Below are 27,999 nucleotides of genomic sequence, written 5' to 3'. Positions count from 1 at the left end.
TTTATGGGGTCGAAAAGAGTCGCACATGACTGAGCACAAGCGCACATACGTATGTATGCTGCTGCTAAGTCACTTCAGTCGTGTTCAACCCTGTGTGACCCCATAGATGGCAGCCCACCAGGCTCCGCCATCCCTGGGATTCTCCAGGCAAGAACACTGGAGTGGGTTGCCATTTCCTTCTCCAATGCATGAAAGTGAGAAGTGAAAGTGAAGTCGCTCAGTCGTGTCCAACCCTCAGCGACCCCATGGACTGCAGCCTTCCAGGCTCATCCGTCCATGGGATTTTCCAGGCAAGAGTACTGGAGTGGGGTGCCATCGCCTTCTCCACACACGCAAATGCTTCTATACAAATATTCATAGCAGCTTGACTTGCAATAGCCCCAAGGCTGAAACAACTTATATTAGTTTCCTGTTGCTATGTAACAGAGGATCTGTAATTTTAGTGACTTCAAACAACAAACATTTATTGTCTCACAGTTTCTGTGGATCAAGAATTTGGGAGCAGCTTCACCAGGTAGTTCTGGTTCTGGGTCACCTGTGAAGTTGCAGCCAAAGTGTCAAGGGGTTACAGTCATCAGAAGTCTGGGCTGAAATTGGATTAGCTTCCAACGTGGCTTACTTATGGCTGTTGTCAGGAGACTATGGTTTCCTATTACATAGGTTTCTCTATAGGGCTGCTTGAGTTGCTTCACAGCATGGCAACTGGCTTCCCCCAGAGCAGGTGATCCAAGAGAGAGGAAGGTGGAAGTCCAAAATTCTTATAAAACCCAGTTTCCAAAGCTACAGGCCATCACTTCTGCTTTATTCTATGAAATAGAAATGAGTCACTAAATTCAGTTCATGTTGGAAAGGAAAGTGAAATTAGGCTCTATGTCTTGAAGACAACAGTGTCAAAGAATTTGTGGACATATTTTAAAACCATCACACAACCTAAGTGTCCATCAACAAGAGAATCTATAAATTGTGTGTATATAACACAATGAAATATTGCACAGCAATAAAAATAAGTGAAGTTTTGATACATGCAACATGGGTAAATGTCAAAGAAGTAAGACACGAAAGAAGACATACTGTAGGATTTCATTTACATAAAATTCTAAAAGCTGCACTGAATTCTAAAAGTTGCCATATATAGAGAAAGTAAATCAGTGGTTGCCTGGGGCCTGGGTTTGGGGGGATGGAGTGATAAAGTCGGGGAGGGAGGGATTTCAATGCAATCAAAGAAACTTTTGGAGGAGATGGGTATACTCTTCTGATTTGTGGTGACAATTTTACAGATGTATAAATATCTATAAATACATCAAATTGTAGATTTTAAATTTGTGCAATTTATTGTATGTCAATTATACCTTAATAAAGCTCAAAAAATCTATTGTAAAGATAAGAAAAATTTTTCATTCATATGCCAGTTATATTTTCCATTACTTTTCAATTCTGACGCTTTAGTAACCAAATATAATAAATAAGTCTGGAACTTTTATCTACTGCAAGATAGTTCTCAGCAAGGAAGGAACTTATTAACTTCTTTTAACATACGGTAATACTATTGGGACTCTGGGTTCTTATTTGGCCAATCAACACACTTCAGTTTATTTTCATTTTTAAAATACTCCTTGAAGCATTTTTATAAAGCCAAGAGTAACTATTTTGCTTTGTGCATTTGTCCAAAATCAAACTAATTTCTTCCTCCAAAAATATGCTCCTTTAGCTCAGTTTATTAAGTCACCATTTACCCAACACCATGACCTAGAAGTATCTGCTTCTCCTTCATTGATATCCTCCCCAACCCATTTCTCACAATTTGTTTATTCACTCAACTAACATTCATTGAGGAACTACCACATGCCAGATATTGTACTAGTGTTAGGTGTACAGTGGTGGGTAGTTAACCCGACTCCTCGCCTTATGCATCCTCCATATTTTAGTGGAGGATACAGTCTCTGAGTCTGGTCCTTCTATGCTGGACATGTATCTTGTGTCCCTTATGTCTTCCATTCTCATTGCTACTGGTTCAGTTTACGCAGTCATCATTTCTTGCTTAAACTGATGTTCTAATGGGTCTCTGTCCTTTTCTTTCCTCAGACTAGTTTGTTCTCCATATGGCTGCCAGAATCTCCCTTTTGAAACTCAGATCTGATTATGGTATTCTCTGACTCAAATAATTTTTGATGGATCCATAGTACCAGCTGCATAAAGTCCAGGCTTTTTCATGACTTGACTGCTGCCATCTGACAACCTCAATTTCACCAACTCAGTTCATTATAGCATACTGCAGTGCTCAAAGTTCCCCATCATGCTGCGTGTGCCCACATCTGCCTGCACATTTTGCTTCTGCTTGGAAATGACCTCTGACCTCTCTTTTACCAAGTAAATTTCTGTGCATCCTTCAAGACCCTGTTCACATTAACCACTTTTCTCAGGAACATCCATTTGCAAGCAGAATTTATCAGTCTTTTAACTCCCACATCTGTATATTCTTCTCAAGTTTAGCACTTATCGAGGCATAGTGTAAGTTAGTAATGAGAAAGAAAAAAGCAGCCTTATCCCCCAGCAGGCCATGGTGTTTTCCTGCTGAACATAACTTATGCACAGAACACCCAGATCGTTTGAGGTTATTTTGTAGCGAATCCACTTAATGGGTTGAAACAAAAACAAGATCCCTCCATAAGGACATCTAAGCACAAACAAAAACAACACCACCATGTTAACCACAAAAATGGCCACATCTCTCTCTTTCCCAGCTACTGTGACTTGCTGCTGCTTCTTAACCAATTATAGGTTTAACCTCATTCCATTCCTCTCTGCTCCTAAAGAGTATGAAGATAACCAACCATAGAATTGCTCCCTTTTTTGGCAGCATGCAATCCAGAACAATCACCTGATTCCCTGAGTCTTCCCCTCAATGAACATGGCCAACATCCTATATCTAGTCTCCCTAACATCCTGTAAGACTCTCCTTTGTTACACATGGTGTGAGGTTGAGATCTCCCTTGCTGCTGTAAATAATACACCCCATTTTGTTTAAATGTAGGTATATTCCTGGTAGTGTTTTGCATGTAGAGTTGTGATTATGAAATGAAGTAGCATATAAAAATCTTTCTTGGCACATAAAATTTTAGCTCAAAAAGTATAGTTGTAAATGTAAAGATCATTTACATATTTGATCTTTATACTAGACTCTAAAGATTTAAAGATCTGAGACTTTTATCTATGTCTTTCTAGGCATCCTTGTACAAAGTATAGTACCTATCTAGATACTAAGTACATGTTTACAGGCTAAACAAATGAATGTGTATTTTATGGTTGAAGGCATACATTTTAACAAACAGAAGAAGCTGCTTTAATAAAACATACTATTTTTCATCAAAGTACACTGCTAGTCTGCTACTGACTGAGTTTGCTTTTACATGTGAAGGCACTCCTGTGGCTTTGATGTTATTGCCTTTGGTTAGTTCCCACCATCAGCAGAGCTGATGTCTTCGTTTTGAAGCGATGATGGCTTGTGTTCTACCTCCAGAGTTCCTCATGATCCTTACAATTTCCAGCATGCACTGCTACACAGCCCACTAGGTGTGAGGATGCTGTTATTCCAACCGTACATTACCAGAAATAAGTCACAGTAGGAAAGCAGATTAGGATACTTTAAAGTATGGGGAAAGAGAAACTATGAAAAACTAGGAAGAAAATTGATTTCTAACTACAGTTAGCCCTCATACTTGCTTTGACTTCATGGATGATTCAAGGTACAGTATAGTCCTCTCTCTCCAGGATTTATTTCTATCTATAGATTTCCAGAACTATCTCAACCTTAATCTTACAGATCTTTCTATTTTGTGCTTTAGTAACATATTTTTCAAAATGGAATAAAAAGTACTAGTTTTGTTCAAGGTGTTTACCTCATTTTTGTCCCATATGGCAGAGTGTTTAAGAACTCAGGTTTTTGCATCAGAAAGATACAGATTGGAATCCAGGGTCACCAGCTTCCTGAATATGTGACTTTCATGTCACTTAACCTTTCTCAACCTTAATTTTCTCATCCATAAAATAGAGATATCAATAATAAGTAACATGCAGAGTTGTGGTGATTATGAAATGAGATACCATATAAAAATCTTTCTGGGCACATAAAATTTTAGCTCAAAAAGTATAGCTGTAAGTATACAGCTTATGAGTAAGTAATAATGAGTAAGTAACTCATTATTCTTCATTAGCAGAGTTTACATTTATAAATCCAAGGTAGAAGTTGGATACTTAATACCATGCAAAGTTAAATTATATAATACACTATTCTTTTACATATTATTGATATGTAATATATTATGAATATTAAATAACAAACTAAAATAGAGCAGTTTGTATTTCAGGGTTTAGTCAAACTCATTATGTCAGTGAAAAAGAAAACGACTGCAAAACTGACTTGTGCATAGTATATCTTGCCTGAAATAAACTTTTAAATTTAGAAAAATAAGATAAGCTCTTTATAATACCTATCACAAGGGGAATTTTAGTGATTGAATTGGATGACTTTTAAGGTTCCCTGTTGTCAGAGAGAGAACAGTGAATTTGATAAACAGCAGGACAGACTAAACCAAGTAGGAAAAAAAGCAGAAACTATACTGGCCTTTGGGAAGGATAAGCATTATCATATCTAGCTGCAAATGACAAAAGGAAGTTCAATCAAGCTGGAGGTGTTGGTGAGAATGATGACAGGTAATTGGTTGGTCTAAGTAGGCAGATAGTAGCTAAGAAATCAAGAGAGTTGGAACACAGCAAAGCAACTAGGGGAAATATGTAAATAAGATATATTATGTTGTCAGGGAGGAAGAAATTTTCCTCTACCTTTCTAGGTTCTTATAGATGGATGAAGAATTAAATTGACCTGAGACAGATTAACAGGAAAAAAAACAAGTTTAATAATATGTATACATGGGAAAGACCCAGGAAAACTGAGAAATTTGTCCTTGCCAACATGGCCAAAGCCCTCACCTTAAATACCATCTTCAGCTAAAGACAAAAACGCTGGGGTAGTGGTTTAAGACTTTAAAGATGAGGAAGGTAATTCACATGGAGATGGAAATGCAAATGTTTGGTAAACAAATATTCACCATGCCATGTAGAGACAATGGGACACAGAGTGGACCTTGCCAAGTTTTTCTCCCAACCACATCTAGTCCATATCTTTTGTAGCTCTCTCTGATTATAGCTCTATTCCTAGAAGAGACTCTTCAAATTCTTTTAGGCAGTTAAGGGGGAGGTAACAAGAAAAACTTTCTGAGTCTTCTGTTTTTTAAAAATAATCAGTCTAAATTAATCCTCATGCCAGAGAGAAACACTTTGAGGTGGCAAATATTGCTCCCCTACACTATTATTAGTAGCTAATATTAATGAGTTATTTTTAGATGGGAAGGGTTGCTTTGAGTTACATTTATTAGCTCACTTAATTGTTAAAACACTCAATATAGTGGATACTACTAATGGGCACATAATGAGGAAATGGAGTTAATGTGGATAATGGTGGAAACTGATTCCATATAAAGGTATTATTTGTCATATTACTTTGGGTTGCAATTTCTTTCAGGTATGTTTAATCTCTGATGCTGTATTGTTTATATTTAAAAGATCAGTTTGGCTCATTGTAATATATTTCATGTTTTTCCTTAACATACTTATGTTTCTCTACATTTGTGACAGCATATTAAAAAGCAGAGACAGTACTTTGCCAACAAAGGTCTGTCTAGTCAAGGCTATGGTTTTTCCAGTACTCATGTGTGGATGTGAGAGTTGGACTGTGAAGAAAGCTGAGTGCCAAAGAATTGATGCTTTTGAACTGTGGTGTTGGAGAAGACTCTTGAGAGTCCCTTGAACTACAAGGAAATCCAACCACTCCATCCTAAAGGAGATGAGTCCTAGGTGTTCATTGGTAGGACTGATGTTGAAGCTGAAACTCCAATACTTTGGCCACCTGATGCGAAGAGCTGATTCATTTGAAAAGACCCTGATGCTGGGAAAGATTGAGGGCAGGAGGAGAAGGGAATGACAGAGGATGAGATGGTTAGAGAGCATCACCAACTCAATGGACATGGGTTTGGGTGGACTCTGGGAGTTGGTGATGGACAGGAAGGCCTGGCGTGCTATGGTTCATGGGATTGCAAAGAGTCAGAGACAACTGAACGACTGAACTGAACTGCATTTGTGAACAAATGGAATATAGCGGTGATGTGCTCTGCTTAGTCATCAGTTGTGTCTGACTCTTTGTGACCCTTTGGCCTGTAGCCCACAAGGCTCCTCTGTTCGTGGGATTTTCCAGGCAAAAATACTGGCATGGAAATACTGGCCATTTCCTTCTCCAGGGTGTCTTCCCAACCCCAGAATTGAACCTGTGTCTCGTGTCCCCTGCATTGCAGGTGGATCCTTTACCCACTGAGCCATCAGGGAAGCTCATAGATGTGACAGGCATTTTCACGTTCATGTTTACTAATTCTATCATTTGTGACATTTCTGTTTCCATTTTGATTGATTTCTTGATTTTCTGTTTATTAAAGGTCCTATTCCTGCCTCTCTGCATGAAATTTTACTTTGCTGGCTGCTGAATATTCATATGTATATATAGTTAAAAATGTTCTTGATTTTACTGGGTCAGATTAATTGTTAATAGATGAATGTTGTAACAGTGTCATCTTCGGAGGCTTGTTTTTAAACTCTATTAGGTAGAAACATTAGCATTTAATTTAGGGCTAATTTTTTCCCACTAGTGGTCAGTGTTTTTTTGAGTATTATGTCTGATGCCCCATGCGTTTTGCCGTTTGTCTACTCTGACTGGAGGAGATACCAACTATTCTTGGTGCAAGGTCCTATCACTGGGTCTACTTGCTCCCTTCAGGTGTTTTTTTTTTTTTTCAGGACATTAGGGAATTTCCTCATATACATATAATGATCAGGACTCAGGTGAAGTTTTGGTATCGGGGGGAGCTCTTTTTTAATTGCAGTTCTCCTTATTCCCAGTGCTCTGCCAAAACTCTAGCTTCCTTGGCCTCTGTGAACCTTGTTTTGTGTTTCTAACTCAGGAGAATGCTGGGTTCTTCTTCCTCTCCACAGCACATCCTGGAAACTCTATCTAGGCAGTATGCCACAGGAGTCTTACAATTTACTTCACTGAGTTTTTTTTTCTTTTGGAATTACTATCCTGTGTTGCCTGCTGTTCAATGTGTGAAAAGTATTGTTTCTTTTCTTTTTGTTCTTATTTTTCAGCTATATGAGGCAAGAGGACAATTCTAGTGTACAGTATTTCATTGTGGCCAGAAGCAGAAGTCCCAGCTATCTTTTTCACAAAGGTCCCAGAAGCTACAGCCTGGGTAAGCACATGATTTATATCCCCAAACAAAACGTACACAAGTTTAATCAACTGTTTCATGACCACATATCATTCCACCTGGACTCAGTCAACTCCTCAATTTAAGGCCTATTGCCTGCCACATTCCATTTTCATGTACAAATTTATGTATTAGCCATGGCTGTTTCAGTGACAGTAAAAGAAATTCCACTCAAACCACAGAAGGGAAAAATTCTTTTAGGTTATTTAGCTAAAAGTCCATAGAACAAGAATAATTTTAGGCATGATAAGATAGGAAATTTCAATGATATTATAAAGGTTCTATATTTCTAGTTCTTGGAAATTTTCTCTCAAATGACTCTCAAAGGCAGGCAGAATGTCTGTCAGCATTAGAAAACTTATATCCTAGCTGTTAACTACTTCACAACACATATCTTATGAGTTTAAAACCTCTCAAAGACAATATCTTTTTTTTTGGTAGCACTTATATTAATAGAAAAGCTTTCATGTTGGGTTAGATTAACCAACCTTGGGTCACTTAATCATTTTTGATCCAATCACTTTTTCCTGGGGCAAGAGTTTTTTTCATTGGCCAGGACAAGTCATGTGGCCTCCAGTTATATATAATGGGTTATCCATATGAAAGTAGGTTCTATTTTCAGAAGAAATTGATGAGACCATGTGTAAGACAAGGATGCCCATGAGCTGGGGGATAAAGCAGCAGTTTCATTTTGGGAATGATGTAGAAACCCAATACTACATCTAGTACACAACATAGAGATTTGCCTCAAGGTGAATGTATCAATTGAACTATTGAATTAAAGCCTAAATCTCTTGGACTGAGAATAGATAGGTCAAAGAATATTGGGTGTGGTGAAGTCTACTAACTGAAGTCAGGAAATCTCATCTATGAAAACAGCAGGAATAGCATATTTTCACTTTTAATACTGAGACTCTATAATTCTGTTACAACAAAATATAGAAATACTACTTTCATTAGCAAACTAGGGCATATAAATTCTCATAGGTGAAATGTTATTACTGATTTTCAAATGAGAGAAAGACATCACTCTCGTCTTGCAATATGAGTTGATTTACATCAAATAAATAGGTTATTAAAAATAATTTTCAATATTAAAATGAGTTAGAAATCTCACTCTTAGGAATGGGGTTAATAATTGTATTCCTTATTATTCAATGGAACTTTCTGATCAAATATAGCTTTTCTTTAAAAACTCTAAGAAATTAGTAGTGAATGCCTGATGTATTGAGTAAAAGGATTCTGAGGTTGTGTTTGGATAAAGCTGGAAAGAATGACTCTTCCACTGTGACTTTTTGTTGTAGTACTAGCTCTTGTGAGTATTAACATGACATGTTCTGAATTGAGTTTCTCTGGTAGCTCAGTGCTAAAGAATCTGCCTGCGATGCAGGAGACACAGGGAACACGGCTTTGATCCCTGAGTTGGGAAGATCCTCTGGAGGAGGGCATGACAACTCATTCCAGTATTCTTGCCTGGAGAATCCCCTGGACAGAGGAGCCTGAGGGACTATGGTCCATAGGGTCACAAAGAGTTGGACATGATTGAAGCGACTGAGCACACGTGTACACATATTCTGAATCAAGAAAGAGTAACTATATTTGGCTCTGGTTTCAGTTGGTTTTCTTGGCCTTGGGTAAATCACACAGTCACCTAAGTTGATACTTCTACAAAGGAAAATGGCTTATAACACTCCCATATCCCACAGAGATCAACTAAAGATTAAATAATATGTTGTTTAGGGACATATATGTATATTATAAAACTAGTTTTTTAATCAAGGGAAAAATTAAATTTGGGATAGTGATCATCACTAGGGAGAGGGTGAGTCAGGATAATAATGGGGGGGTCTCATAGTTATTATAGATGCAAAAATATTAATAACCATATAGTTCTTAAACCGGGTGGAGGACACATGAGTATTTATTTTCTTCATAAATTATAACATATAAATAATACAATTACATATACCTTTTGATTGAATCAAGTATTGAATAAAAGCAAAATAATAATGAAATAAATTTGGAAAAAACACTCCAGCACTTTGAATAAAGGTCATTCATAAGAGAAACATGATTCCATTCAATTTCCAAACCCTATATATTTGAACTCTAAACAAGACTCTTTTCTAGTTTAATATCTACTAAAGAGGTTGCGCAAGGTACCATTGGAGATGGCTGACACAAGCTGACTGACTTTCTTGTGCACACAATTTATTTAAAACACAAAATGCACATATGTCTGGATCTTCAAGTAGAGGGATATGAAAGCCAGAGCAAACAGGATTTCTATACTTACTGTTTCTGCTTTCTTACTATTCCATTCTAACTTCTTAGTCTGAATTCCCCACCACTCCACTGAGTAACTCATATCAAGATCACAATTTCCATCTTGCCAAATTCAATGGTTGTTTCTCTGATTTCATGGTATTTGATCTCTCTGTGGCTCCTACCACAGATGAACATCACTTCTTTCTGGAAATACTTTGTTTTTGGAATTTTTTTTCCACCTTGATTGTTGCTATTTCTGAATGCCTTTAGCTGGCCCAGCTTCTCCTCTTGATTTCTAAAAGTGGAGTGACTTAAGCCTTGTCCTCAGTTCTCTTCTTTTTATATAGTTTTTTCAGTAGGCAATCTCCAAATGTGCTGGTTACCCTAGATCTCTCTCTCTAACTGGGGCCTCTCTCATCAGCTCCAAACTTGCGTATCCAACTACTAAACTGATATGCTCATTTGGGCATTGGGCAACCTCTAAAAGGCTGCTCATCCACCAGATTTTCCCCACTCAGAAAATGCTACCTCCATCATGCCAGTATGTCAGGCCACAAACATTTCTGAATCCTGGTTTTCTTTTATGTCTCAAAACCCATCCTTTATCAAGTACTATAAGCTCTATCTGTAAAATATATTCTAAACATGATCACTTCTCATCTATTCCAATGATACAATTGTGGTCTAGGCTTCCATCATATCTCACTTGGACCCTGCTGGTCCCACACAGCAGCCAGAGTTGATTTTTTAAAGCATAAATCTGATTATACCACATCTTTCTACTGGTTTCCTGTTGGAATGACTGTTATTTTCAAGTGCCTTGCCATGGCCAAAGAGGCCTCCTTGCTAGCTCTTAGACTCATCTCACACCACTCTTCCTCTCTTCCCCTGCCACCAATCACGTTGGCCTTTGCTATACCCCACAAATGCACATAGCTCTATCACTTCTTGGGGTTTCTGCATTTGCTCTTCTCTTTGTTTGGAATATCTCCCTTATCTCTAACCCATTCCACACTGTCACATGGTTTTTCCTTTGGTATTTCAAGTCTAAACTCAAATGCCAACTCTTCAGAGAGAACTTTCCTGAGGAGCCAGCCAAAGTAGAACTTCCTCTCGTCCCTGCCACCAGTCACTTTCTGTCTCACTGCACTGTTACATCTTCTTCATGGCACTTAACACTATCTGCAGTGATCTTAGAAGGCAATGGCATCCCACTCCAGTACTCTTGCCTGTAAAATCCCATGGATGGAGGAACCTGGAACGCTGCAGTCCATGGAGTTGCTAAGAGTCGGACACGACTGAGCGACTTCACTTTCACTTTTCACTTTCATGCATTGGAGAAGGAAATGGCAACCTACTCCAGTGTTCTTGCCTGGAGAATCCCAGGGACCGGGGAGCCTGGTGGGCTGCCGTCTATGGGGTCGCACAGAGTCGGACACAAGTGAAGCGACTTAGCAGCAGCAGCAGTGATCTTATTTATTTGTTTCCCTATGTGAGTATTTTCTGCATATCTCCTCATTATTATGTCAACTACGTGAACACAAAGAATCTGACAGCCTGTTTTATTTTGCCTTATTCCCAGGACCTTGAGTAGAGCCCAGCATATGCTAGGTGATCAATAAATACTTATTGATTGAATTGTTGGTTGTTGAATGAATAAATGAGTAAATAGCTTCAAGTCACATAGGCCTTGTCTGTCACCCAGACTCAGATTATATTACATATTATGTAATTTGATAAGATAAGTCTCAGAGTATGATTATTTTAAATAAACATTGACTGAAAGTGAAAGTTGCTCAGTTGTATCTGACTCTTTGCGACCCCATAGACTATACAGTCCATGGAATTTTCCAGGCCAGAATACTGGAGTGGGTAGCCTTTCCTTTCTCCAGGGGACCTTCCCAACCCAGGAATCGAACCCAGTTCTTCCACACTGCGGGCAGATTCTTTACCAGCTGAGCCACCAGGGAAGCCCTGAGTACATGCATAATTTTTATTTCATGTAAAACAGGTAGGTTTCACCAGAAATCTACCAGTCTTTGTCCTTCACTTTTTCATGCTATTTAATCTCACTTTGATGAGATTTCCTACAAGATATTTAGTGAAGTGAAAGTCGCTCAGTCATGTCCTATTCTTTGCTACTGCATGAACTGTAGCCTGCCAGGCTCCTCTGTCCATGGGGATTTTCCAGGCAAGAATACTGGAGTAGGTTGCCATGCCCTCTTCCAGGGGCTCTTCCCAACCCAGGGATCGAACCCAGGTCTCTCGCATTGCAGGCGGAATCTTTACCGTCTGAGCCACCACGGAAGCTCAAGAATACTGGAGTGGGTAGCCTATCCCTTCCCCAGGGGATCTTCCTGACCCAGGGATCAAACCAGGGTCTCATTCATTGCAGGTGGATTCTTTACCAGCTGAGCTATCAGGAAAGCCTAAACCAAAAGAAGGAATTCTGCTTCCAGCCAGATTTATTCTCTGAAACAACTAAAAAAAAAAAAAAAAAAGGGGGGGGGGGGGGGGTGAGTAAAGAAGGAAGAAAGAACAAATCAAAGAAAAACAGACAAACAATTTATAAAAACCAGGTTTCAGTTTCCAAGATGTTAGAGATGAGGCACTGAAACTCAGTGATCCCTGAGACAGAAAATAAAAGTTGTCCAGCCCTTTGACCACCCAGCTTCTGCCCTGAGAATTCTAGGCTAGGGCGCAGAGAGGCAGAATCTGGCAGATTCCCTGAGAAATGCCAGATTACTCCTTAGAAATATTTTGGTTTATCTGTTTAACAACTGGGTTATGCTGAAGATTTAATGGGAAAAATCTACTGTTAGATAAAGTGTGTCTTTTTTTTTTTTTTTTTTAATAATAAGATCCCTTTTTCTGACCTTGGGCAGAGAGGATGGGTACATGGAGGGTGGGAATGATTTACCCATGAGGAATGTAAAGTATACCCCATCACTAACACTAGTTAAGCAGGGGTTTATACTTCTAAACATCACTCTTCCTGAGAGCTGCTGGGTAGGAACAGTTAGAAAGAGCCAAAGAGTTGAAGGTAAAAGATAAAAAGTTTCAATCTCATAACCTTTTTGGCTAAATCATTTTGGTCTGTTTTTTCTACCCAAGGCAACTGGATATTTCTGCAGAGGCTTTGGAGGAGCCTTGAAAGGGGGCAGGGTAATGGAAAGGAATCAGCAATTTTGTGTTTTCCCAGAGATATAATGTATCATAGATGGACTTGCTCTCCCCAAGAGGGTAGCATCATGGCAGGAATTTGCCAAGCTAATATACTTTTGCCATGTAATCCTCAGATTTAAATACATCACCTCTCTTCAGACCCTCCAAAGAAACCTAAAAGATTTATAGCTTTTTCTGTCTGAGGGATTTGGAGTATTTTCTGACCTAAATTCCTGGTCTATGGGAGATTACTTTGACAATTTCTTAAATTTAGGATTTGTGAGTCTAAAAACCCACAAGACTTCAAGGAGCTAACAAATTCTCAGGGCCTCATAACTGTGGGGTACCAAGTGCTTTGCTAACAGAGCCAGCAGCTGTACAAATCTTATATTACAATCCTGTCATAGACACTCAGTAAAGAACCAGAGGAAATTAAGTGAGACATAAATAGATTACGCTGATGGAATCAACAGAAGCATCTTGTCTTTAAATACTTAGTATTTTGCTTGCTTAGCCATAAACCAAAGGAGTCCGACAACATGGCTCATCTCCAGAGCACTAGTAAACAAATGAAGCTCAAGTTAGCAAGATAGGTATCAAAAGATCTGGGCATCATTTTGCTTTAAAACCTTGTTATTTTAAAACCTGTGGCGGATTCATTTTGATATTTGGCAAAACTAATACAATTATGTAAAGTTTAAAAATAAAATAAAATTAGAGAGAAAAAAAAAAATTTACTGAGAAAGTCAAAATCAATAATATATGCAGTTGGTTTAAAAATTTAAAAAGTACCATTAAACTTGAAAAGTAAGACCCTGACCAACGTTCATTATTTGCTACTCAAATATAATCTTTTGACTTTTTAAGCTGTTTCTTCTGTTCTTAAGTCCATATTTCTACATGACACACTTATGCTACTGTTTCTTCAAGTCATTAATTTTAGGCATCCTGTTATGACAGATGTTATACAACCTTCCTCCTACCCATCTTCTCTTACAAGCTACTATTTTAAATTAAATCAATATTTAGTGTAAAATCATTATAACCTTATAAATACCATTTACTGTAGAGCTAAAACATATGCTGTGATTCATTTTCCCATTTTGCAGCAGTTTTTTTACCTTGTCAAATTTTTCACTTGTAGCACTTGCTACCTGTGTATCTGCCCCAAACCAAAATGCTCCATAGCAAAAACTAAGCTATTGAATCGTTTTTTCCAGAAGACACCTGACTGCAGTCTCTGTTCTCTCACGCCAGTATGTGCTGCAGGGTCAGTTACCTCAGAGTCCTCTTTGATGCTTTACTGATTGTTTCCATTTCCCTGCATAGTTCATATTTTCTTCTTTTTCATTTTGTCCCCCCAATCCCCCTCCCTTTTTTTTGGCTGGATATCATTACTCAGTGACTCATTTTTGAAAGAGAGCATGGAAGGTAAAATGCCTTGTCCTCTGTATATCCGAATTTGTCTTTATTCTTATTCTCATCTTTGAATGATAATTTGAGACTGAAAATTATTTTGCTTTATCACTGAAGGTGTTGCTCCATTGTCTTTTAATTTAGGATGCTATTTATTAAAAAGTCAATGCCACTCTCGGCCCCAGTCTTTTATATGTGACTCAAAGTCTTTTCACTTTCATGCATTGGAGAAGGAAATGGCAACCCACTCCAGTGTTCTTGCCTGGAGAATCCTAGGGACAGGGGAGCCTGGTGGGCTGCCGTCTATGGGGTCGCACAGAGTTGGACACAACTGAAGTGACTTCGCAGCAAAGTTTGTACATTGAAAACTTTTACTATCTTCTCTATTCCTGGTGCATTGTTGTGAGTCATTTTCCATTTAATGTGCCATGCATTTGGTGACCTCTTTAAAATCAAGACTCATATCCTTTCATTGCAGGAAATACTCTTATATTGTTTCTTAGAGTATTTCTTTCACAGTTTCCTCTGATCTCTCAGGAATTCATCTCAGTTGGATATAGACATTTCTAGCTTGAACCGCTGTATTTACTTCTTTTTTAAATGTTTTCAGTGTTTTTGCTTGTTCAAGGTTCTGAGAGTTTTCAATTACTTTATATTTCTGTTCCTCAAATTTTGATAATTATATTTCCAATATTTTTGTCTTTGTTTCTTTTTTCTTATGATTCTTTGTTGTTTTATGCGTGTTTTGATTTCTTATTTTTGGAAGATTCTAATTAGTTTTTTTGTTTTGTTTTGTTTTTGTTCTCTGTATACTATTTTCTTTATACAATTTAAAAAATGTTTTATTTTAATTTAATTTTTTTTTTTTTTTACTTTGGAGATGTCTTAACCATCTGGTTATCTTTTAGTTTACATTTCTATTTAAGAGTGAAGCATTACAAAATCTGACTAAAAGATTCTAAAATTGTGGCTATTATCTTTTGGCAGGTTTTTATCAAACAAACCAGTCAAAAGTGGGCCAAACACCTAAATGGACATGGATCCCAAAGAAGACATATAGAAGACCAAAAGCACATGAAAAGATATTCAATATCACTAATTACTAGAGAAATGCAAATCAAAACTACAGTAATGGTTGCCTCACGCCAGTGAGAATGGCCATCATCAAAAATTGTACAAGCAGTAAATGCTAGAGAGGGTGTGGAGAAAAGTGAACGCTCTTATGCTGTTGATGGTAATGTAAATTGGTACAATCATAGTAGAGAATATCATGGAGTTTCCTTACAAAACTAAAAATAGAACTACCCTATGATCCAGCAGTCCTACTCTTGGGCATATATTCAGAGAAAACTATGATTAAAAAATATACATGTACCCCAATGTTTATTGCAGCATTATTTACAATAGCCAAGACATGGATGCAACCTAAACATCCATTGACAGAGGAATGGGTAAGGAAGATGTGGCACATATATACAATGGGATATTACCCGGCCATAAAAGGAATGACATAATGCCATCTTCAGCAACATGCCTGGACCTAGAGATACCATATTAAGTGAAGTAAGTCATATGGAGAAAGACAAATATCATGTGATTGGTGGAATCTAAAGAGAACGATATGAATGAACTTATTTACAAAACAGAAAAAGACTGACAGGCTTAGGAAACAATTTATGTTTACCAAAGGGGGAAAGTGAGGAGGAGGGATAATTTAGGAATTTGGGTTAACACAGACACACTACTATATATAAAATAGATAATTACCAAGGACCTACTGTATAGAATAGTGAACTCCATTCAGTACTCTGTATTGACCTACAAGGGAAAAGACTGAAAAAGAATGGGTGTGTGTGTATATATATATAACTGAATTACTTTGCTGTACACTTGAAACTAACACAGCACGGTGAATCAACTATGCACGTGTGCCTGCTTAGTCGCTCAGTCGTGTCCAACTCTTTGTGACCCCAGGGACTGTAGTCCACCAGGTTTCTCTCTGTCCGTGGGATTCTCCAGGCAACAATACTGGAGTGGGTTATCATGCCTTCCTCCCAGGGATCTTCCCCACCCAGGGATCGAAACTACATCTCCTGTGGCTCCTGCATTGGCAGTTGGATTCTTTTTACCCCTGGGTCACCTTGGAAGCCCTATTCCAATACAAAATAAAAATTAAACAGCAGCAAAAAAGAAATTGTTTATAAAGTTGTAGAAAGAAGAAAGCAATGGCAAAAAGTAGAAATGCTGGGCCAATGGAACTTTGATGGTGAAGGAAAATGAATTTTGAGTACAGAATAAAGATAGGTCATTCTTTCTTGGACTTGTGTCTAGGCCATATTTTGAATGTAGACAATGCTTTGATTAAGGTTAATTTCTTTTATAAGATGCTTCCCTCACCTGCCAAGAAGTGAATAGTGAAGGGAATTTTTATTTGCTGGTCTCTCCAAGGGGCATACACAAGAATGATGGCTACTTGGGGAATTGATATCTAAACCACACTTTATTTGTAATAGAGAAAGGAAATATATTCTTTGAAAGAAAGGGGTGAATATTTTCAGTGCTCTGGAAATAGAGTTCTAATTAATTTATAGATTTAAAAGGCCACTCTGACTTAGCCTCATAATTTGAGCAATAAAACTCTTCTAATGGCTTTACAACAGATTTATAAAATAAAAGAGCAAATTTAATCAAGCCACAGTGCTTGGCCAGTACAAATATTTCTTTTGTCAGCAATTTACTCTATCAATTGAGAGATTTAGCCATGAATTTGGGTGGCTACATGCCTCATGTTCCATGAATACACTTGCTAGATCTTTATAAATGCATTCTCTATAGTAAGTTAAAAGGCATACACTTAGTAATCAGCTGAAGTTTAAAAAATTTTCTATAATATTAAATAATTTATTTGAAATTCCATATATATATATAATTATTAAAAAAAAACCCTAAGGGGACCTCCCTGGTGGTCCAGTGGTTAAGACTCTACACTCCCAATGCAGGGGTTTGATCCCTGGTCATTATACATGCCACAGTGAAGATCCTGTATGCAGCAATGAAGATCCCACATGCCACAACTAAGACCTGGGGCAGCAAAAAATTAAATTAATTAGAAAAGTTAAAAAAAAATCTCCAGAATATTATATTTAAAGGAGTTAATGTTTCACCATTTATAATCATGTCAGTTGACTAGAGGAAGCATATAGAGAAGTGTCCATTTATTAGATACTTTATGTATCTGTGGTTTTTACCAGAAAACTGACAAAGGCAGACAAGGTTATTGATTTATAATTTACATTTAAAATTATAGAGCAGAAATATGTTTCATTTATGTTCTATAGTTGTTTATGGCCAAAAGTGAAGAGGAACTAAAAAGCCTCATGATGAAAGTGAAAGAGGAGAGTGAAAAAGTTGGCTTAAACCTCAACATTCAGAAAATGAAGATCATGGCATCGGGTCCCATTACTTCATGGGAAATATATGGGGAGACAGTGGAAACAGTGTCAGACTTTATTTTTGGGGGCTCCAAAATCACTGCAGATGGTGACTGCAGCCATGAAATTAAAAGACGCTTACTCCTTGGAAGAAAAGTTATGACCAACCTAGATAGCATATTCAAAAGCAGAGACATTACTTTGCCAACAAAGGTTCGTCTAGTCAAGGCTATGGTTTTTCCTGTGGTCACGTATGGATTAGAGAGTTGGACTGTGAAGAAAGCTGAGCGCCGAAGAATTGATGCTTTTGAACTGTGGTGTTGGAGAAGACTCTTGAGAGTCCCTTGGACTGCAAGGAGATCCTACCAGTCCATTCTGAAGGAGATCAGCCCTGGGTGTTCTTTGGAAGGAATGATGCTAAAGCTGAAACTCCAGTACTTTGGCCACCTCATGTGAAGAGTTGACTCGTTGGAAAAGACTCTGATGCTGGGAGGGATTGGGGGCAGGAGGAAAAGGGGACGACAGAGGATGAGATGGCTGGATGGCATCACTGACATGATGGACGTGAGTTTGAGTGGACTTCAGGAGATGGTGATGGACAGGGAGGCCTGGTGTGCTGTGATTCATGGGGCTGCAAAGAGTCGGACATGACTGAGTGACTGAACTGAACTGAACTGATAGTGTTTCCTTGAATAAATAAATGCAGACTATGCAAGGGGGCTCTACTGTGAGGGAGAGATATTAAGGAACCTTCCTGCCCATCCAGCTCCACTGGAGCTGACCTAATCCATATGCACCTGACATTTATCCCATAAGCAAAAAGTTGGTTATATGATTATTAAAGGGTCATGGAATTCTCTGAGAATCTAATGGACATCACAGACAGTCCATCTAGTATAATACACATATGGTTACTTCAGGTCACTTCAGGTCACTTCACACACCTCACACATCAGGTCACTTCAGTTGCTCAGTCGTGTCTGACTCTTTGCAACCCCATGGACTGCAGCACGCCAGGCTACCCTGTCCATCACAAACTCCCAAAGCTTGCTCAAACTCATGTCCATCAAGTCAGTGATGCCATCATATATATGGCATATATATGCACACACATGGCATATATAATTTCTGAAAGTCAGCTAGGAGACCCAGAATTTTGGGATTAGACTAAATTTTTTCATGTGCAGAACCAAAAAATAGATATTTCCTTTAGAATATGTGTTGAAATGAACATGTAAAATAGACCAAAGAGGACACGTAGATTAATATACCTATTTTATTTGGGAAGTCACTTCTGTAAAAATTTGAATAATTTTATTCACAAGAGAATTCCCTTTAATAAAAAGAGCTAGAAAGGAGCAGCGGGGGGAGGCGGGGAAGCCACATTTATTTAGTGGTTGTGACATTTTCCACCGTAGAGTCAAGGGAAAATTGGAGGGAGCAGAGCTGACCACCTACCCCTCCTACGCTAGATGGTTCCAGCCTGGAGAAGTAGAAGACTTGGAGGATGGTGACAAGGCTGTGTGGAGGCTTAGGGGTTGGGGCTCGAGAGTAGGAGAGATTATCTGGGGAAAGTCTGCAGTGCGTGTGGAAACTACTGGGAGGGAAGCAAAGGTGAGAGAGAATTGGTGTTTATTGTGCATAAAGGATGCACTACCTGTACATTTTATATAACTTTGAAAAAATTTTCAGCGTTTAATAATTCTAAAAATGTAAGGATTCTATGGATTCCCTGGTGGTTCAGCAGTAAAGAATCCACTTGCCAATGCAGAAGACGCAGGAGACATGAGTTAAGTCCCTGGGTCAGGGAGATCCCCTGGAGAGTCCAATATTCTTGCCTGGAAAATCCCATGGACAGAGGAGCCTGGTGGACTACGGTCCATGGGGTTACAGAGTCAGACAAGACTGAGCAACTGAACGACAAAGGCACTATAGCTTAGCACAGCTAGTCCTATGGAAAGTCTTCTGAACATACACAGAAAAATGTTTAGAGCAGCATTGTCGATAGTGGCAAAAAAGTGGAAAGATAAATATCCATCAATATCGGTGAACATAAATCAAATTGTGATGGTCACAAAAAGGAACACTACATACCAGTGAAAATTAATAAAATGGAACTATATATATATATATATATAAACATGACACAATCTGAAAACAAAGAATTGAGCAAAAACAGCAACTTAATATACATATACACATATATTAAGCTTAAAATTCACACAACTATGTCATTAGGGATACTTATGTAAATAGTAAAGGAACAAACAATGGGGAAACAATGGAAACACTGAGAGATTTTATTTTCTTGGGCTCCAAAATCATTTCAGATTCTGACTGCTGCCATGAAATTAAAAGACACTTTCTCCTTGGAAGAAAAACTATGACCAATCTAGATAGCATATTTAAAAGCAGAGACACTACTTTGCCAACAACGGTCCATCTAGTCAAAGCTATCGTTTTTCCAGTAGTCATGTATGGATGTGAGAGTTGGACTATAAAGAAAGCCAAGCACCAAAGAATTGATGCTTTTGAACTGTGGTGTTGGAGAAGACTCTTGAGTCCCTAGGACTGCAAGGAGATCCAACCAGTTCATCCCAAAGGAAATCAGTCCTGAGTGTTCATTGGAAGGACTGATGTTGAAACTGAAACTCCAATACTTCGGCCACCTCATGTGAAGAACTGACTCATCGGAAAAGACCCCAGTGCTAGGAAAGATTGAGGGCAGGAGGAGAAGGGGACGACAGAGGATGAGATGGTTGGATGGCATCATCGACTTGATGGACATGAGTTTGAGTAAACTCTGGGAGTTGGTGATGGACAGGGAAGCCTGGTGTGCTGCAGTCCTTGAGGTCGCAAAGAGTTGGATACGACTGAGACTGAACTGTGGAAACAGTGTCAGACTTTATTTTTCTGGGCTCCAAAATCACTGCAGATGGTGACTGCAGCCATGAAATTAAAAGACGCTTACTCCTTGGAAGGAAAGTTATGACCAACCTAGATAGCATATTCAAAAGCAGAGACATTACTTTGCCAACAAAGGTTTGTCTAGTCAAGGCAATGGTTTTTCCTGTGGTCATGTATGGATGTGAGAGTTGGACTGTGAAGAAGGCTGAGTGCCAAAGAATTGATGCTTTTGAACTGTGGTGTTGGAGAAGACTCTTGAGTCCCTTGGACTGCAAGGAGATCCAACCAGTCCATTCTGAAGGAGATCAGCCCTGGGATTTCTTTGGAGGGAATGATGCTAAAGCTGAAACTCCAGTACTTTGGCCACCTCATGCGAAGAGTTGATTCATTGGAAAAGACTCTGATGCTGGGAGGGATTGGGGGCAGGAGGAGAAGGGGACAACAGAGGATGAGATGGCTGGATGGCATCACTGACTTGATGGATGTGAGTCTCAGTGAACTCCGGGAGTTGGTGATGGACAGGGAGGCCTGGCGTGCTGCGATTCATGGGGTCGCAAAGAGTCGGACACGATTGAGTGACTGATCTGATCTGATCTGAGACTGAACTGAATTTAAAGGAACAAAGAAAAGCATGTGAACAGTCAGCATGAATTCATGAAAGGGGTTTCCTCTGGGAGGGAGGAAGGATATTCCATCAGTGTTAAGTGCACAGGTAGGTTCAGCTTTATTAGTATTTTTTTCTTAAGATGAAGAGTGGGTACATTTTGGTTTGTTGTATCAGTCTTTGTTCCTTTATGTATTCATTACTTATTTTGTATGGAAAATTAAAGATAAACTAGCAATACCATAAGAATGAATGAGAATTAAAAAGGAAAAAAAGAAAAAAAAATGGAATTCTTTGGTGATATTTTTAACAACTTTGTGGACTAAGTTAACATAGACAAGTCACCATAATATAACTCATAAAAAGGTACATTTTAAGAATTTGTGAGTATATAATCAAGCGCAACACAAAGAAAAGGACGTCTTCAGGTGCCAGACATGAAGGAAAAAAAATAAAAGTTAAAGCAGTGAGCAAAGGCTGGAGTGAAACTGGAGCCATCAGCTGGGCTTCTACTGACCTGTTGGAACACGAGTGGCCTCAGTCTTGAGAACATACAGAAAATGCAACTGAGACTGCGGGGTAAAGTTTGGACCTTGGATAAATGGATCCATTTGTGAAAAGAAGATCAAACTGCTGCCCACTGATTGAGGTGAAATAGTAAAGGTGTTTCTAACTGTCCAGTACCTCAAGTGGAAAAGAAAAGGCATACATGAGAAATGATCATTCTAAGCTTGTACCACACCCAGACATGGAATATAAATTATAATACTTCATGGTTCAGGAACTCACAAACAGAAATGCCATAACATTGTATTTAGGATCTTTGAAACCCATTGGATTTCAGGAGAACCAGATATAGAACTATTTTGTAAGACACTTTCATGACAAAAGAAACTCCAAAATAACAATAAAAATTTCTCTGGAAATTAATTCACAATAAGAAATGCACATCACACAGAAAATAAGCTGAGTAAACATCAACAAATGAGAATTGCAGACAACATAGAACAATCTAAAAAAATAAAATAGAATTATTCAAATTGTATAAAGAGATTTTAAAAAAAGGAATTGGAACTTTCATGAATACGGGTATCATGAAAAAGAGAAGAGGTTGTAATTTAAAAAAAGAACAAATTAGGACATCTAGAAATTAAAAACATAGCCATATAAATGGAAAACTCAAAACATGGAATAAAATATCAGGTTAGACACAAGTGAAGTGATAATGGTAATCTGGAGATGAAACGTAAGGAAATTTTTCAAATAGAAGCAGAAAGGGAGAAAAATATCAAATGGAAACTAAGGTAAATAGAGAATAGAATAAAGTACAACTATATTGAATTTTGGGCTTCCCTTGTGGCTCAGCTGGTAAAGAATCCACCTGCAATGTGGGATACCTGGGTCCAATCCCTGAGTTGGGAAAATCCCCTGGAGAAGGGAAAGGCTACCCACTCCGGTATTCTGGCCTGGACAATTCCATGGACTGTAAAGTCCATGGGGTTGCAAAGAGTCGGACACGACTGAGTGACTTGCATTTTCACTTTCATGTTGAATATTAAAAATTATTCTGAAGTGATAAAAAACATGATATCCCAAGGTTAAATATACCCAGGTTGTGAGCAGAATAGAACAAATTCATTTAAGCACATCTTGAAACTATAGAATACAAACAGAAAATTCAGCTGAAAGAAAACAGATTATTCATAAAGAGATAAAAAGTTGACAGCAGGTTCTCATCAGCAATAAAAAATGATAGAAGATGAAACAATACTTTCAATGTTCTGAGGAGAACTGTCAGCCTAGAATTCCACACTCAGCTAAACTACCATTCAAGAGAAATAAATACATAGAAAATCTATTTCAAGAGAAAGAAATTAAACTCAAAAAGGAGTGGAATGAAGAAGCAATGGTTAGCAAATACAGTAGTAATTCTAAAACATCTTCAACTAGAAATCAACAATGAAAAGAATAATTTAAATACTAGATAACAAGAAAATGGAGGGGCAGTTATCAGTGTGACAGTATTTCTTTTTTTTGCAAGAAAGAAATTTTGAGAGAGAGAAGAAACAAACAAAAAGAAATACCAAAAACCAAAAAACATGAGTAACAGAAAAAATAAGATGGCAGAAGTAAATTCAAATGTATCTGTTAATGCAGCAACTGTATAGCATAATCTTTAAGAAGCTAGAGCTCTTTATTTAGTTTTAAAATGTATGTTCTTACAAGAGACATATCTGAGGCAAAATAAAACAGGGAAGTTGAAAGTAAATGGATGGAAAAAAATACACCAAATAAATTCAGAAGGAAAGGACACTAGTGATATCAGCATCACACTCTGTTGTTGTCGTTCAGTTGCTAAATCATGGCTGGCTCTTTGCCACCCCATGGACTGCAGCACATCAGGCTTCCCTGTCCTTCACTGTCTCCCGGAGTTTACTCAAACTCAGGTCCATTGAGTCGGTGAGGCCATCCAACTATCTCATCCTCTGTCGTCCCCTTCTCCTCCCGCCTTCAATCTTCCCCAGCATCAGGGTCTTTTCCAGTGAGTCAGCTCTTTACATCAGGTGGCCAAAGGATTGGAGCTTCAGCATCAGTCCTTCCAGTGACTATTCAGGGTTGATTTTCTTTAGGATTGCCTGGTTTGATCTCCTTGCTGTCCAAAGGACTCTCAAGAGTATTCTCCAGCACCACAGTTCAAAAGTATCAATTCTTCAGTGCTCAGCTTTCTTCATGGTCCAACTGTCACATCCGTACATGACTACTGGAAAAACCATAGCTTTGACTAGACGGACCTTTATTGGCAAAGTGATGTCTCTGCTTTTTGATTTGCTGTCTAGGTTTGTCATAGCTTTTCTTCCAAGGAGCAAGTGTCTTTTAATTCCATGTCTGCAGTCACTGTCCACAGTGATTTTGGAGCCTAAGAAAATAAAATCTGCCACCGTTTCCACTTTTTTCCCATCTCTTTGCTGTGAAGTAATGGGGTCACACTAAATAAACTAAGACCAAAACCTTTTTTTAGGGCCAATAGGGTTATTAGTTAAAAAAAAATAAGTTTATCTATGCGTTTGGTTGTACAATATGATTTTTAAAGGTATAAAATGTGATGATTTAATATGCATATACAATGTGAAATGATTACCATGAATTAGCACATTTATCACCTCACATAGTATCATTTCGTATGTGTTTAAGATTCATAAAAGAAGGTTACTATTTTATAATAAAAGGAAGATTTTCTCAAGAAGTTATAAGATACCTAAGAAGACTGTGTGGACCTAGGAATGCCACTCCACTTTGGTATACTTTTCACGTTGGAGAAGACTCTTCAGAGTCCCAGGGACTGCAAGGAGATCCAACAGTCCATTCTAAAGGAGATCAGTCCTGGGTGTTCTTTGGAGGGACTGATGCTAAAGCTAAAACTCCAGTACTTTGGCCACCTCATGCGAAGAGTTGACTCATTGGAAAAGACTCTGATGCTGGGAGGGATTGGGGGCAGGAGGAAAAGGGGACGACAGAGGATGAGATGGCTGGATGGCATCACTGACTCGATGGACATGAGTCTCAGTGAACTCTGGGAGCTGGTGATGGACAGGGAGGCCTGGCGTGCTGCGATTCATGGGGTCGCAAAGAGTCAGACATGACTGAGTGACTGAACTGAACTGAACTGATGCTTAATTACTTTTTATTTCCTAACTATTTACTTGAATGTAACATTGCATCTTGACTGCTTTTCCTTGGGATCCTTGATTTATTTGCACTACATTTTAAAAACTCTCATCTGAGATTTTGGACTTAGGCTGCCCTTTGGATTAAAATCATTACTGAATCCCAAAGCAAGAATAAAATTTCACTGTGTCTATCTTAATTACCTTTCACATTCAAGTCTTTAATTCATTTTAATGGATTTTTGTGTGCACTGAGAGGTTGAGATAAAATTTCTTTTAAAGTGGATATCCAGTCATCCCAGTACCCTTTACTGAATGGTTTATTCCTTCCCCAGTCATCTGCAGTACTAACTCTGTCACATCACTTTCAAATATATGTTAGAGGTCTCTTTCTGGGCTCTTCTCGGTTACATTGTCAATTTGCCAGTCATTCTTTGGCTTCCTGATAAATTTGAAATGGCAAGTCTTCTACTGCCTCCCTTTCTCCTCCTTTCCTTAGAACATCTAGGTGATCCCTGGCTTTGACTTATCCTTGGAATTTTAAGATTTGAAAACTTTCTAGAAAAATCTTTAGGGAAATTTGATTGTAATGAATGGAATCTATACATTAGTTAGATACTGTTGGGACTTTAGGATTTGAGTTTTCCTATCTACTAAGGTATCCTCTTTACTTATTTAGATGTTCTTTAATGATTTGTAATAAAGTTTTATAATTTTCTCCATAAAAGTTTTAAACATACTTTATTACATTAATTACTAGGTACTTAATTGCTTAAAGGTCTAATATGTTTGAAAGACTAATTGCTACAAAAATTAGTCTCTTCTAAAAATGCACACTTTCTAAAATTTTGGTTTTTGGTGGCATACAGAAAAACAATTGATTCTTTATCCATTCATTTTGCTATATTCTTATTAATTTGACTTAAGAACTTCTTATATTTTAATATCATCTGTGAATAAATAGGTTTCTTCTTTTGCAGTCCTTATCTTTTAATTTTTTACCTTTACTTGCTGACTGGGATAAACAAAATATATGTGGGCTAGGATGGGGTATGCCAATGTGCAAGAACAGAAGTACCACGTTGAATGTAAGTAGTTATAGTCGTCTTTTTCCCAATGCTGATTTTTCAAGGAAAATTTCTAAAATTTCTCCATTAAGAATGACATGGCTGTAGTTTTGGGTAGATACCCTGTATCAGATAAGGGAGAACAATTTTTTAAATAAGAATTTTCTAGTATCTGGTTTATTCTAACGGTGTAGAGGGTGGGCTTTAGTCAAAACACTTGGATATTCATTTTTTTATTACCCAAACATCACCATCTAGTTCTTAAGGGAGTCATTCGTGTAAGGGTTAAGGAGGTCAGCGACTGAACTGCTCTTGTAATTTGAAGTCTCTGGCCAGTCTCACTGCTGAGGACAGGATCCTCTAGACCCTCAGTGGTTGCTCTTGTCCCCAGTAATTGCTGCTCAGAAATTTTTGCAAGTAGCTTGCCAGGGACTAGAGAGTTGATCTTTCTGTGGGCAATAGAAATGTCAATAAAAAACATGGTGGTAGAAAACCCTGATGATTAAGATACATTGACAGCTAAGTGAGAGTCTAAACTGCCCAATTTACAGCAAAATACTTTAGTGCTCTACAGAGAGTATATATGTTAGGGTGGTCATTTACTGGGATTCATATATCAAATGAATATCCAAGCTCAGAGAAATACTCCACCTAGGTGTTAGCAAGGAGAAACTGTTACACCATCATCCACCAGGGGGCAATAGTGTGATGTTTGGAGTTCTGAAGTTTCTGAATGCCTATGAGGAAAACTGGAACTGGGATCCAAACAACAGTAGCACTCTGGAGCACAAATAAGGCTGGTTTTCCTTCCCTCCACTTGACGTAACAGGGAAGCCTGGTGTGCTGCGGTGCATGGGGTCACAAAGAGTCGAACAGAACTGAACGACTGAAAAACAATAACCCTTGACATGAGGCTCCCAGAAAATAGTGTCAGCCTCCATCAGGCTGACAGTGGGGCAAGACAGGTCACTGGGGGATCGTAAATTTCCTCTCCACTCCTTAGGAGGCATCTTTCAAACCCTCGTAAGGGTGGAACAGATTCATTAACCACTCAGGCTGCCCAGAACTTTGGAGATGGGAAAACAGTCCCAAGCTGGTTTTAACTGTGAAGAGAAACATGACCTATAAGTGAAAGTGTTAGTTGCTCAGTCATGTCCTACTCTTTGTGACCCCATGACCTGTAGCCCGCCAGGCTCCTCTATCCATGGGATTCTCCAGGCAAGAATACTGGACCGGGTAGCCATTCCATTCTCTAGGGGATCTTCCTGACCCAGGGATTGAACCCAGGTCTGCCACACTGCAGGCAGATTCTCTACAGTCTGAGCCACCAGGGAAGCACAACAACTCTAAGGAAACAACCAAATAGCTTTCTAGACAGGGCTTGTAGGGCACCAGGATTGCAGCTTCATGACTGCTTCCTGGGAAGTTCCTTTTCTCCCAGCTCCAAAGTTTGTGAGTTGGTGGGGTGTACTGGAGAAGAATCCTGAAAGAATTCAAGAAACCTGAGGAAGAAAAAAGAGAGGAACAGAAACATATAGGTTGAACGTCCCTTTCTGAAAAGAACCACAATTTAACTGGGACACAGTATTTAATTTACCAGATGTTAGTTTTAGACTGAGAGTTCTGAAGGTTGTTTCTCTGTTAATCCCTGCATTAGGTATGAGGCAGGACACACCTGTAGATGGGGTGGGATGGCGCACCCCAAAGGGCAGAAACAGAAGCACCCCAAGTATTTTGTTTATCTTTCAAGTATCCTATGGGTATGAGATCAAAGGGTCTGTTCATATTCTTGTTAGAATAATCCTAAAATGTAAATGTGAAGGCATTTAACAAATTCATTCTTTAAAACATGTCAATTACTTTAGCATTTTGAAATTAATTTTGTGTTATAATGTCTACTCCAGTATTCTGGCCTGGAGAATTCCATGGACTCGCAAAGAGTGGGACACAACTGAGAGACTTTCATTTTCACTTGGTTATGAATATTGCTTCTATCTTTTTCAGTTCCTCAGTAACAAGTTGAAACTGGGTGATTGTAGAAGGATAAAGAACCCTGGATTAGTAAATAAATAAGGAAAAAAGGCTTAGTGCAACATGAAAATCTAG

General features: G+C 38.4%; 1 long non-coding RNA gene across 2 annotated transcripts in view; it reads left to right on the top strand.

Moving 5' to 3' along the window:
- LOC133257719 (uncharacterized) overlaps positions 1 to 25,446 on the top strand; it is a 53,112-nt gene extending 27,666 nt beyond the window's left edge. For both annotated transcript variants that reach the window (XR_009739667.1, XR_009739666.1), the window contains exons 2-3: positions 7,249 to 7,352; positions 15,207 to 25,446. This is a non-coding gene — a long non-coding RNA (uncharacterized LOC133257719). The remainder of the gene's footprint in view (positions 1 to 7,248; positions 7,353 to 15,206) is intronic.
- Positions 25,447 to 27,999: the final 2,553 nt, after the last annotated feature.

Source organism: Bos javanicus, chromosome 2, assembly GCF_032452875.1.
Source record: "Bos javanicus breed banteng chromosome 2, ARS-OSU_banteng_1.0, whole genome shotgun sequence".
Lineage (NCBI taxonomy): Eukaryota > Metazoa > Chordata > Mammalia > Artiodactyla > Bovidae > Bos > Bos javanicus.
Note: the sequence above shows the minus strand (reverse complement) of the source record. Positions and strands in the feature narration are given on the sequence as shown.